The sequence below is a fragment of the Marmota marmota genome, unplaced genomic scaffold (genome assembly GCF_001458135.2).
Source record: "Marmota marmota marmota unplaced genomic scaffold, marMar, whole genome shotgun sequence".
In the NCBI taxonomy this organism is placed as follows: domain Eukaryota; kingdom Metazoa; phylum Chordata; class Mammalia; order Rodentia; family Sciuridae; genus Marmota; species Marmota marmota.
In genome coordinates this window covers 2625055-2638051 of record NW_025999983.1, presented here as the reverse complement: position 1 = coordinate 2638051, position 12997 = coordinate 2625055, and the positions used below count along the sequence as shown (strand labels likewise).

The following is a 12997-nucleotide window of genomic DNA, read 5'->3' as shown; positions in this document are numbered from 1 at the left end:
AAGTATATGTATGTATATATATATATATATACATATACACACACACACATAATAGTTGAGTTTGTTTTGATGTAATCATACCTGCATGAAATTTAATCTTTTCCATTTCATTCTCCAGGGCTTCCTGATTCCCTCCTTCTCCCTCCCCTGTTCCCTCCATCTACTCTACTCTAGGCACTAAATACTTTTTACATGTTTGTCATTATTGTCATTGTCAGTTTTCATTTACTGAACAGAAAATGTTTCAGAGCAGCCATGGTGAGCAATTTATCATGGAACAGACAAAGACAATCACCTCGTGAAAATAAAGAAAAAGGTCAATTTCTCTAATCCTCAAAGAAATCCAACAAGCTGTATTCTTACTGCTGCAGCCCATGAAATCAATACTTTAAAAATCCCTGAGCCCAGTGTCCTGGGGTGCAGGGGAAAGGGTTCCCAGGTACCGTGTCAGAGGGCGCACCCATGAAACCTTCCCAGAGGAAGTCAACAGAAATAGTCCAGCATGTTTGTGCTCTTGGAAGACTCTCCAGACGCTGTTCCAAGAAGAATCCAATGTCCCTAAGGTGCACAGACATCAGGTAGTCGTGGGGCAGGCATCCCTGTGCCATAGGTATTTACAATGCCCACCAAAAAGGGAGTGCAAGCTAAAGGTTTGTTTAGAGAAATTATTAAATCAACTATCCCCGGAGCGGAGGGTCCCCTGATCTGGAGGAGACAAGTGCCTTGAGCTCATGGCTCCCTCCCCAGTGCAGACCCCAGGACTCCTTCTCTGAGCAACTCTTCTTTTCCTTTGCATTGTTCCCTTGCCCAGCGCCTCCGCCCTGGGGAGCCAGACTGGCTTTCTCACCATGGTGTTTTCCTTAGTAGAACAATGAGACAAAGGTCACGAAAATACTCTGAATACTGTTACCCAGTAACCAAGGGCAGGGTACTCACACTTAGCAAGAAGGAGAGTAACTAAGATCAGAGTAGGGAAGAAGAGCAGGAGAAGAAGATTAACATTTAACAGGGATGAGAGGTGGGAGGGAAAGGGAGAGAGAAGGGAAATTGCATGGAAATGGAAGGAGACCCTCCGGGTTATACTGTGGAGGGGGTAGAGAGAGAGGAGGGGAGGGGAGGGGAGGGGTGGGGAGGGGGGAGGGGGGAGGATGGGAAAGGCAGCGGAGCACAACAGACACTAGGATGGCAATATGTAAATCAATGGATGTGTAACGGATGTGATTCTGCCATCTGTGTATGGGGTGAAGGTGGGAGTTCATAACCCACTTGAATCAAAGTGTGGAATATGATATGTCAAGAAATTTGTAATGTTTTGAACAACCCACAATAAAAAATTAAAAAAAAAAAAAAAGAATAATCCTCCTCTGGTTAGGATCCAGAGGCATGTGTGAAAGGTGGCCTTGCCCTACCAGTGGCTGTGCCCAGCAGCTTGGTGAACACCTCGGTCTCTCTGGAGGAGGATAAAGACAGAGGTGACCAGCATCAAGCTACAGAGTGTCTCTTTCTATACTTAATTGCCTGTTTAAAGATGTTTCAAATTTCCTCAAGCCACTACTGAGACAATGTAGCAATAGACTAGACAAACCAGTTGCACAGTTGGTTACCATGTCTCCCTTGGCAGAGAGAGGGGATGGCCCAGGTTTAGGGGCCTTGCCCGGGCCTCTGGCAGCTGCTGCAGAGGGCATGCTGGCTGAGAGCACAAAAACCCCTCTGTGTAGATGCCACTTGGACACACAGACCTGGACAAGGGACCCTGTCCTGCTTCCCAGGTCCCATATGCTCCGCCCACTCTCTCCTGAGTAGCTCCTTGGACTTTGTTGCAGCTCAGTCCTGCTGTTGGCAGGTCGGTCTGCTGGCCAAGGCAGAGCGTCCCTAGTACGTGGCCCGACCCAACCTTGCTAAAGGCTTTGCTCAGATCCACCTCCTGATTCAATATGGCAGCCTGCTGCTGCCTGCATGCCCTTGATCTACCTTCATCTGCTTTTTTTCCTCAATTGCACAAATCACCTGTGCACCACAGAGCCTCCCACATCCTCTCCATGTCTGAAATATGAGGCCTGTGGGGCTGCTGTGTTCCACGGTGCACCCCAAGCTCTCAGGCCAGGGCCTGCCTCGCGACTAGACCCGGCGACTGGGTGAGGACAGCTGCTGCACACGGTGCCCAGCATGCAGTAGGTCTCCATGCTAGTGAGGGACCTGGCAGGCAACACGCACCTGTCCTCTAGCCAGGAGCCCTCATTTCCCTGTACTGTTCTGAGAGGGCTGTCAAACCACAGCGGCCCCCTCCCCAAAATCTGCAACCTGAGGGAGTGAGGGCAGGGCAGGGCAGAGGCCGGCCCTGTGCCTGGTTCCCGGCGGCGGCTCCAACCCTGGCTCCCATTCCACCTCCGTCCCGCGGCCGACTCCAGCTTCCCTCATGGGTGGAAGCAGGCTGGGCTTCCGCTGTTAACAGGGGGAGAAAAACTCTTCCTCTATCCTCTTGGGTTAGTAATGAGGGGGTGAGTGGGTGGGGGCACCTCTGAATTAAACCAGCAGCAGACAGAAGAACAAGAGAAAAGCAGACTGGTGCTCAGGAACCAGCCACCGGGAGCAGGCATCCATGAGGCCCAGGGAGGGGCAGGGATGGGGCTCTGCAGAGCCGACTCTTGGGGGAAATCGATGGGCCTTTAGGAGAAGGGTTGGGAGCTGGGCCCTCTTGTCCCAAAGTCTGTCTGGGGCGGCACAGCTTTTCTCTGAAGAGAGCAGGCTCAGGTGCCCCAGAGGGAGGAATTTAATTCGTGAATTCTAGGGCTCTCTGCTTTCAGGCAGATGAGGGGTGGCAGGCAAATACCTTCATCAGCTCAAAATAGCTCTCGCGCCCAGGTGGCGTGTTTCCAGTGGCACATCCTGATCCACTTCAACCAAAACCAAAGAATCCTAAAAAATGCATTCTGCTTTGCTGTTTAAATGCTTTTGCAGACAGTGAAGAGCAGGGCTTCAGGTCACTTGTGTTCATGTATTATTTATTCTGGCAGTACTGGAGGTGGACCCCAGGCCCTCCTGCCCACCAGGCAAGGGCCCTACCACTGAGCTACATTTCCAACTCCATCATTGTCTTCAATTAATGATGGGTCTAAGCCCCGTGTGTGTGTTAGTGTGTAGCTCTGCCAACTGCACTGTGCTATCACGCTCTGCAGAGAGTAGACGCTTCAAGTCACAAACAAAGCTGAAGATTACACCTGCCAAAAGCCATGGGATGTGATCCTAGTGTTAATTACCCACAGGATATGGCACCCCCCAAAATGTGAAAATCCCCCATCCTTTCCAGGGCCCCTGGCTCTTAGGTCAAGAACCTACTAGCACGAGGACCTCAGCTTGTTGGCTGGTTTGATGCTGTGGGTGCTCCGGCGGAGGAGACTTGGAGATCACTTTCTTGCTGCTGCGCGTTCTGTTAGATCTTTGTGAGGTCTTTGTTAGATCACAGTCTCATTTGGCTACTTAATTCTTTAGGTAAAGATGGATATAAACGACATGCAGTGGCGACCAAGGCGAGCTTTCCAAGGGTAAACCCGAGACTGCAGTCCAGTGGCCATGGAGAATCCCAACCAGTTAAAGTTCTAACAGCTGAGAGGGACAGTTGGGACTGTAGGGGAAACCACGGTGACCACCGGTCACTTGTTTCCCTCTGGAGTCATCAGAGGCCTTCACTCTGCATCTTGCCTGCCTGTGGATTTCTCCAGGTGCCAAGAAAGTAGAATGTGAGCCCCTGTTGACGGGCACTGTAGCCATCCTTCCCGATCCGTGAATTACATGAGGCGAATTGGTCAGTACAGAACACATGGGTCCACTCAGCGTTCAAGAGGCATTCTCAGACATTGCGGTGCCTGGGCAGTGATACAGGCCAGTGTCAAGAGCAGAGCCCACCTGATCTTTCACTTCACTGTTGTGTAGCCATGAGGGTTTCCTTCAATGTCCCTAGGGATCTAGTATTTCCATTTGTCACAAATTATAAAATAAAATTTGTACTTGATTATAAACTTTTAATGATATTAAATTTTTGAGAACAGAGAAACCAGGTGAATCGGTTTTGCAGTTGGTCATTGGATGTACATACAGCACCTTTCCCAAGACCTCTGCAGGAGCTTTCGGAACGTGGGTGTCAGGGAGCCGGAACGTGGGTGTCAGGGAGCCGGAACTGCCTGCACCCAGCCCCCCCCCCGGCCCCAGGCTGGCTGGATTGGACGTTGGGCTGGAGAGCTCAGGTGTGTCTTGAGGGCAGCAGGTTGGTATCTTGCCCTGGATTCATTCCTTTAGGGGTTTTGTCACTGTGAGAAATTATCATTTGACCATGAAGCATGGAGAATTCTGAATAAAGCCAACCATCTCCCACTCTGGATTTGCTGTGCACTGAGGGTCCCTTGCTGATTCAGGATGACCTGAGAGGCCGCTTCCGGAGAGCACAGAAAGATGACCCTTGCACCTGCCAGAGGAGAGGACAAGAAGATCGGGTGATGCCCTCTCAGCTGCCTACGGCCAAACCATGAATTTTCCAAAATAAATTAGAACTGATGGGAGGGAAGAATCTTAGTGAACCAGAATGCCCCTGGGAAGGCCAGGATTTGCAGTTGTTGTGGATTTGGAGTCTCCTGAGCAAGTCGCCCCACAACCAGGTGTGGACACTGCAGGGTCTTCCCTTTGCCCAGCATGGCCACCCTCCTGCCACTGGACACATATGCTTCCCAGCACAGGCCCTTGTGGCCCACAACATCTGCCCAGGTCACCATGCGTGTGGCAGGCTCGAGGAGCCCTGTTGATCAACAGGGGTAGCTGTGAGGAGATTTTGCTGAGTAAACAGGCAAGTCTTTCTTTAAATATAGATAAGTATCTTTCAAACTGAACTCAAAGAAAATGAGATTAATTTGCCTTCGGCTTTTTTAATTGCAAATGCATAGTGAGGTGTCACCAAAGCCAGAATAACAGTCTAACGTTTGTGGGGAAGGTTGGTAGAACCCCCTTAGGCTGACTGTGGCCACTTTAGGAAGGAAGCCCTGGGAGGGGGTTGGGGAACACCCAACTCTGTCTTTGCACATCTGCTATCGTCAGTCACAATGAGTACAAACAATTGGAAAATCTTAAAAATTCACTAAAGAAGACTCTAGCCAGGAGCACGGAGGCACTCCTATAATCCCAGCAGCTCGGGAGGCTGAGGCAGGAGGATCCTGAGTTCAAAGCCAGCCTCAGGAAAAGCAAGGGGCTAACTAATTCAGTGAGACCCTGTGTCTAAATAAAATACAAAATCCATAATTGGATGAGGCTCCGTGGTCAAGTGCCCCTGAGTTCAATCCACAGTCCTACCCACCACCCCACCAACAAAAAGAAAGCTTTAACTGGAAACAGCCCCACCCCACGGGGCCTGGCTGTGGGGCCTGGCCACAGTTTGTCTTTGCCTCTGTCAGATACCTGTGTATTTGGCAGGCAGGCGCTGTGGTTGAGTGTCCCCTGGGACTCGTGTTGACCTCTGCCACTGTACAAGTATGGGGCTCTGAGGGTCCTCAGGTGGATGACAGGAGTCCTCAAGGGAACGGGTAGCCCCAGTCCATTGGCCCTGCTTGCTCTGTCTCTCGTGGATTCTTCTGCTGTCCACCACAGCATGATGCACCATGACCCTCCCCAGATGCTGGCCCTTGACCTTGGACTTTCCAGCCAAAAAAAACTGTTAGTTTATAACTTGGCTTCTTTGCAGGATTCTGCGTGTAGGAACAGAAAATGGACTAACAGAGGACACAGCTGGTGGCCCATGTGAGACCATCTCCAGGTCCTCTGACATGGCAAGAGGTAGACACAGCAAGGCAGCACCCAGAGCAGGTGCGCAGTCCACCCTGTGATCACATCAAGGGCAAATATGAAGGAGTCCTGTTTAAGCTTCAGGAGGGACATGTTGGTGTCTCCTGGCTGCCCCAGTCCACCACTTCCTGGGACTGTCTGCCACCCAGGATGGATAACTTGCCACTAACACCCAGCGACCAGCACAGGCTACCTCTGGATTTGCTGAGCGATTTGGCAGGGTCAGAAGCTGAGTGCTGAGTCCCTCAGTGTGGGACAGCACTCAGCCTCGGGGAAGGACTGACCCTGTGGGGAGCTCGTGGCTTCTGTTATGGCCAGAGAAACGGCTGCAGAGCAGGACAGCCAAGAACCTGAAATGCTGGTCTTAGAAGGAAAGAGCAACTGTGGACACATCAACACACCCAGGCCACAGGACAAAGTCCAAGTGCCTGGGGGCACCAGCAAGTGGCAAGCCACCCAGGGGCATGTGGTGCCCTCCAGTGACAGGGTCCAAAGCGTGGTGGACGATAATGTGATTTTACGGATTTGGTCTGCTATCTTGATGGCTGGCCAGGGAACTGTGGTGACAGGGGACCATGGTGACAGAGAACTGAGGAACCAGGCAGCACCAGCCCTCCAGACAGCCTCTGTGTTCACAAGCACCCACCGACCACTCTCAGTCAGTTCCCCACAAATCCCAAACCTGCCCTCCCACTCAGCTCCACATAGTCTGCCTAACCCCATCTCTGGATGGCTCTAGAACAACAGAAGAGTGACCTAAGAAGGACATGTGGCAACCCCTGGCTGTGATGGTGACAAATCTCCCCCTGGCCATCCGCCCATCCTTTCTCAGGAGCCACATGAGCTCCCTCCCCGTGAAAGGTGCTGAGCCCATTTTTCCAGTGCCCTGGTGAGGGCGGAAGCCCAGGAATGGCATATGGCTTCCCTGGTGGCCTGGCTGCCCCTGGAGCCCCCTGGGGGTGGGCGTGGCAGTTCATGGTAAGCGTGAAGCATCCAGGAGCTCCCCTCAGCTGGCTGCTCCACTCCACAGGGAACCGTGGTGACAGGGGACCATGGTGACAGGTCTGCCATTCCGCAGACCCGGGAATGGCACAGGAGTCCTGCTGTGCTGTGCTGGCCGGGTGAGTGAAGCCATTGTCCCTGCCTCAGGCACATGTGTGCTCTCTGACACCCTGATGAGAGGACTCAGACTGGGGCCCTTGTTTCCCAACTCTTAGGCTCAATTGTGCCCCTGACGCCCAGCGTTCTAGTCGAGCCAGACTCGTATCCCGTCCTGTGCCAAAGGATGAGACACGATGGTGACCCATGACAGAGAAGGCCGTCCCACCATGTGCCTGGCACAGGCCTCCACACCTGGAAAGGAGCCCAGTGGGGAGGTGGCTGAGAGGCTGCTCGTTGGGCAAGGGCTGGGCCTGGGTCCCCAGCAGCCAGCCTGCCTCATCATGAGCAGGACACCTGGGTCCCCGGCTCCTTCTCAAGCTGCCCAATCCCTCGGCATCTCTTCCTTCTCATCTTGCCAGTCAGTTTCCCCCATGCGTCTTGTAAGCAAGTCCCTGGAATGAGGATTTCACGTTCATAACCAAGTTGCCCCAGCCCACCCCTCCCTTGGGAGATAATTTAATAAAGCTGCTCTTTTTTCTGCAATCCCTGAACAGCCATGAAGCTGGAGCACTGCTGGCCGCTCTGCTGTGCAGGGACAGAGTGGCCAGGATGTGCAGGAAGGGCATCAAGAGTGGACTTGGGGAGACGCTGTCCTCAGTGCACATCTCGGGACAGTCCTTTGGGTGCGCAGTGCAGGGCAGAGCAGGGAGCCTCAGAGAGGGAGGCTGTGACTGTGGGTTGGCACAGACTGGCTGCTGCCACTCCCAGGTCACACAGAACTGCCCTCCTGGTGCACCAACCCAGCCAAAGAGTCACCTCCAAACCAATGGTGAAGGTGAGAACTCAGAAATTAATGCAGGTCCCCTGGATGACATTACAGGAGTTGGTGGGCAAGTGGACCTCCAACACCAGACTCTAGAGCAGAGAGGGTCCCCAGAGTGCAGTGCTGGCTGGGCGTGGTCCCAGCCTATGCAGGGGAGGGCAGGCAGTGGACACCCAGGGTGCAGGGCACACTCCACAGCTAAATGCTATGCTCATGTGAACTGGACTTTGTCTGCAAAGGACACTCCTGTGACAATGTAACTAGGGAGCTGTGAGTAGCTACTACTTTGCGGAAGGAAATAAAGGCAAAATTCTCCTTCCTCCAGCCTGACCAGAGCCTCAGTCACGTGTGCATCAGCTGCCTTCAATGTTTGGCCACTTACATGTTGACCACAGAAGGAACGCTTTGCTAAAATAACACAGAAAAAAGACACTGGTCAGCCCCTGCTCTGATAACACTGTTGCAGCACATAGATGGGCTGAAGGCCTTTGACCCCCGTCTATGAGGCTGTCCAAATGCTCCTTAAAAATTCCAGAGTTGTGTCCCTTCTTTTAATTCTTATCTTTATAATTTGTAATTTTGAGTTTTTATCTCTCTCTCTCTCTTTTTTATCTCTCTCTCTCTCTTTTTTTTTTTTTTTTTTTTGGTTCTGGGGATTGAACTCATGGGCACTCAACCACTGAGCCATGTCCCCAGCCCTGTTTTGTATTTTATTTAGAGACAGGGTCTCACTGAGTTGCTTAGGGCCTCGCTTTTGCTGAGGCTGGCTTTGAAACCATGATCCTCCTGTCTCAGCCTCCTGAACCTCTGGGATAATAGTTGTGCACCACCGCACCCAGTTTTGTTTTTTTATCTTGATCAGTGTGGCAAGCAGGTTGTGTCCTTCCAAGTCACTCCATGGTGCATAGAGCAGCAGCTCTCAGGCTGAGCCTGCCCTGGGTGACTCCATGGTGTGTGAAATAGCAGCTCTCAGGCTGTGCCTGCCCTAGTGACTCCATGGTGTGTAGGACAGCAGCTCTCAGGCTGTGCCTGCTCTAGTGACTCCATGGTGTGCAGAACAGCAGTCCTCAGGCTGCTCCTAACCTTTGATTCTCCATTTTGCAAAGCAGCAGTTTGACAAGAACTACTCTATTCTGAGTTTAAGGGCAGATATTGAGTGACTTTATTCTTGTTTGTACAAGTAAACAACCACTGTATGCCAGGCACAACCACAAGGCACAAGTTGAAATCAAATTAATCATGCCAATAAAAACGACCACCTGTGCACTTGTTGAATTAATCAGAAGCATATAGACGCAGGGACTTATCAAACTCCTTTGGGAAAACCAGGCCCACGAGCTTATAGAACACACCAGCAAACACACCTGAGCCCCAAATGAAGCAACCTCCTCACTAGAAGCCCATAAAAGTAGGAGCACCCCAAGTCTGGACACCGTGGCCCTCGGCCCCTCACCTGATCAATGGTCTTCAGCCTTGGCCAGGAAGATCACCACATTGAACAAGGTCCGAATCTCTGTCCTCAGGCTTCCGCACAGTGCGGATTATTTCTCCTACCTGTGATGAACATGTGTGGCCCACTCCAAGCTGACACTTAGAGTTAACAGTCCATGTTGACACTTTGAAACTGCCATCTTGGGGACCTCAGCCTAGAATCAGCCCCTGTCCTTTGACAGCTCTGTGCCCCAGCTGGTTCCTAGTCTTCTCTGACACCTACAGTGACTCTCTGCATTTGGATCTACTCTCTGCAGCCTCCTGGACCCCTGTGGCTGCCTTACCCCTTCCTTAGCCTTTCTGTAACATGACATATATACATATATAAAACAGTGTGACTTGCGTGTTTCAGATATTAGAAATTAAGATTGGAATAAAAGAGCCTATGATTCCTGGCTGTGGTGGCACACGTGTATAATCCTAGAGACGTGGGAAGCTGAGACAGTAGGATTGTAAGTTCAAAGGCAACCTCCGCAATTTATGAGGCCCTAAGCAACTTAGTGAGACCCTATCTCAAAAAATAAAAAGGCCAGGGGTGTGGCTCAGTGTTTAAGCGCCCCGGGGTTCAATCCCCAATACCAAAAGAGCCTGCGGTTGCCTGGCTTATGATGCCAGGTGACCCACAAGTGTTCAGTGAACTGCCATCGATGAAAATGGCGAGGCCTGACATTCGCTGGTGATGTCAGGATCTGAGACCATCATGCTAAATGAAATGAGCCCATGCCCCCAACCAAAGGCCAAATGTTCTCTCTGATGTGCAGACGCTAACCCACAGTGAGGGAAGGGTGAGGAAGAACAGAAGCTCATTGAATCAGACAAAGGGGAAGGCCAGGTGGGGGACGGGAATGGAAGGGCAGTAGAGAGGATGGACATCACTCTCCTGAGTTCATGTAAGAATACACGACCGTACAATACGTCAAAATACTGTCATGTATATCTAAAAAGAACAAATTAACAAAATTAAAGAAAAAAGGAAGTGGTGTCGCTTGAGCACTTACTGTTATTCAGCAAATCCTGCCACTGTGGACGCTGCAGCGCATTTGGTGGATGTTAACGGCAGCGTGCTCACCATGTCAGTGACCAAGGGTTGCTCGATCTAATGTTTTGAAATAACCGACTCTGGGCCTTTCTGACCTCTGTCGTTGTGTCCTATTTAACTGACTTCTGCTGAGCCACTCTGCCTAACTCTATGCACATGCTCCGTGAGCCCTTGGCAGTCTGGACCTCGCTGAGGTGGGTCCTGGCAGGGCCTCTGACGTGAGTCTGCTCCCCCACGGTACGAAGCTGGGCCCTGTGCATGATGATGAAGAGCCTGTGTGCGGGTGGCCCTGGCAAGGAGCTCAGCTCCGCTGTGCCTCGGTCCCGCCTTACCTTGTGCTGCCGACAAGACTGCCGAGAGGCTCAAGAGCCTCGTCCTCCCTGCCCCGGGGCAGCCGTTAGTTTGCACAGCAGCCCGAGCCTCCGGGGTTGTGGAGGACAGGAAGGCGCGGCCTGCAGGAATTGTGCAGGGGACCAGCTCTCAGACAGCCCCGCACACCACCCCCCACTCCAAGCAGAGGGCACGCTGCCCCGGTTGGCTTCAGCAGCAGGTGTGTGCCTGGGTCCCTGCACAGGTGTCCTGAGAGAAGGTGCAAATGTGCAGAGGAGAAGGAAGGGGGCGAGGGCACCCCCAGAGCACCCACACGCCACGGCGGGCTGCCCTCCCTCCTCGTAGTTCTGGGCATAGGGGCAGCTGGACTTTCCCCAAGCAGAGGCCACCTGAGAAGAGGACCTGAGGGGCAAAGGAAAGGGCCAAGAAGAGGAGGAGGAGAAGGTGGTAAGATGATGAGAGGAGACACAGCAGAGGGCGGCCAGCTGCACACACCCGAGTGAGGCGCTGGGCAGAGCCGGCAGCAGCGGGGACAGCCCGGGCTGGCCTCCTCTCGGCCCTTCCCTCTACAGCCGCCCCAGGGCAGATGCTACAGAGAGTCCAGACCACAGCTCAAGTGAAACACGAAGGCAGAAATAAGGGGGGGCGGGGCATCCCGGGTTACCAACCTGACCTGGCTTGAAGGTTTCTGCCCCAGTGGACAAACGTCACCTCCGCCTTCTTGTCCAGAGAAACAAAAAGGCTGGACTAAGGACCATTCGGATTTCAGTAAAGCCTGTTCTTCTCACATCTGATGCTTCTCAAGTTGCTTGTGCCGGGTGAGTACAGTAGGCAGCAGGAAGGAGTGGACGCTCACGTCCTGCCATTGGAGTCGGATCTGCAGCCTTACAGAGCATCGGGTCAGGGACCGGGTATGGGCAAATGTGTCCCAATCAAAATCCACACGTGGAAGCTGTGATTCCCCGTGTGCTCTGTCGGAGCCAGTGCCTTGACAAGGTAATCAAGTCTGGGTTGGGTCACAGGTAGACTCTGAGCAGAGGGGACTGTATCCTTTTAAGAAGAGGAAGAGACACCAGAGGTCCTGTGAGAAGCAAGCCCAGGGGACAGGCCCACACCTCTATCTTGGACTTGCTGCCTCCAAAACCATGAAAAAAAAATGTCTTTCAGGTCACCCAGTCTGTGACCCTCTGTTATGGTGGCCTGAGCAAACACAGCAACGGCTGTCCTGAAGAACGACTCAAAAGAAATCCTCCTCAAACCAAAATCATTGCTCTTGGCAACTGATATCAATCAGACCTTTTAACAAGCGAGGGCGTTCAGTCCTGCAGGGAGCTGGTCTGGTCAGTTTGCCTCTCCTGTGCTCCTCGTCCAGGAGAAATGCATGAGAAGTTCCAGAGGAACAGCCAAATTATTCTGGGCTCCTCCCAGGCTGTTCTGCTTCAATTAAAATAGTCTGCATTATTCATTAGCTTGTTCCTAAGTCACAAGACACTGAACTACATACAGTTGGCGCTTAACCAGGGTCCACATGTCCTTGGTCCTTGGAGCCAGCCCCTCCCCTCTGTAATACGGTCACAGATGTGGAGTGAGGTACGTTATTAAGTCCCTACCTGGGAAGCACTGAATCACAACACAGAGCTGACTGTGGCAGTCCTACAACGTGGTCCGGGAAGGAGAACTCGGGGTCACGGCAAGGCCACCCAGACGCCAGCACCATCTCTTCCAGGCAATGCTGGGCCTGTGGCCATGAGGCTGGAGCGTGATCTTTTTCATTACTGTGGTCAGTGCCTCATCTCTCCCTGACACGTGGACGGTGCTACGGTTTGAATATGAGGTGTCCCCTAAAAGCTCCTTTGACAAAGCAGGAGTGTTCAGAGGTGAAATGACGGAGGCAATGAGAACTGCAACCTAAGAGTGGATTAATCCATTTGGTGGATTAAACATTTGAATGAATTACTGGATGCCAGCTGTGGGCAGGTGGGACACGGCTGAAGGAAGAAGCTCACTGGGGGTGTGACTTTGAGATTTATATTTTGTCCCTGACGCCCCTCCCGGTCCTTTCTAGGCTGCTGTGTCCTGAGTCGCTTTCCTCCGCTGGGCCCTTCCGCCAGAAGTTCTGCCACACCTCAGGCCCAGTGCCGTGGGGTCGGCCACCGTGGACTGAGCTTCTGAAACCATGAGTCCCAAATAATTTTTTCCTCTCTAAGTTGTTCTAGTCAGGTGTTTTGGTCACAGCAATGAAGAGTTGGCTGACAGTAGGGGTATAACCACCTAGAAGAAGTGGCTCTGATCTTGCCAGAGGGCAATGGGATCTTTCATGATAGGACAAGTAGGGAAACTGTCATATTTTCTGAGTCCCGTCTTATATTTCTTGCAGTATAAAGGGGTTT

At 52.2% G+C, this 12997-nt stretch overlaps 1 protein-coding gene across 2 annotated transcripts in view; it reads right to left on the bottom strand.

Moving 5' to 3' along the window:
• The window catches only part of LOC125617601, a 78163-nt gene extending 66710 nt beyond the window's left edge, over window positions 1-11453 (bottom strand). The window contains exons 1-2 of one of the 2 annotated variants that reach the window (XM_048805842.1): window positions 11319-11453; window positions 3337-4459 (exon numbers count right to left, since the gene is read on the bottom strand). The gene's annotated coding sequence lies outside the window, so the exon portion shown is untranslated. Of the gene's footprint in view, window positions 1-3336; window positions 4460-5439; window positions 8447-11318 lie in introns of those variants that run through there. The other variant, XM_048805840.1, reaches the window with a different exon arrangement.
• Window positions 11454-12997: the final 1544 nt, after the last annotated feature.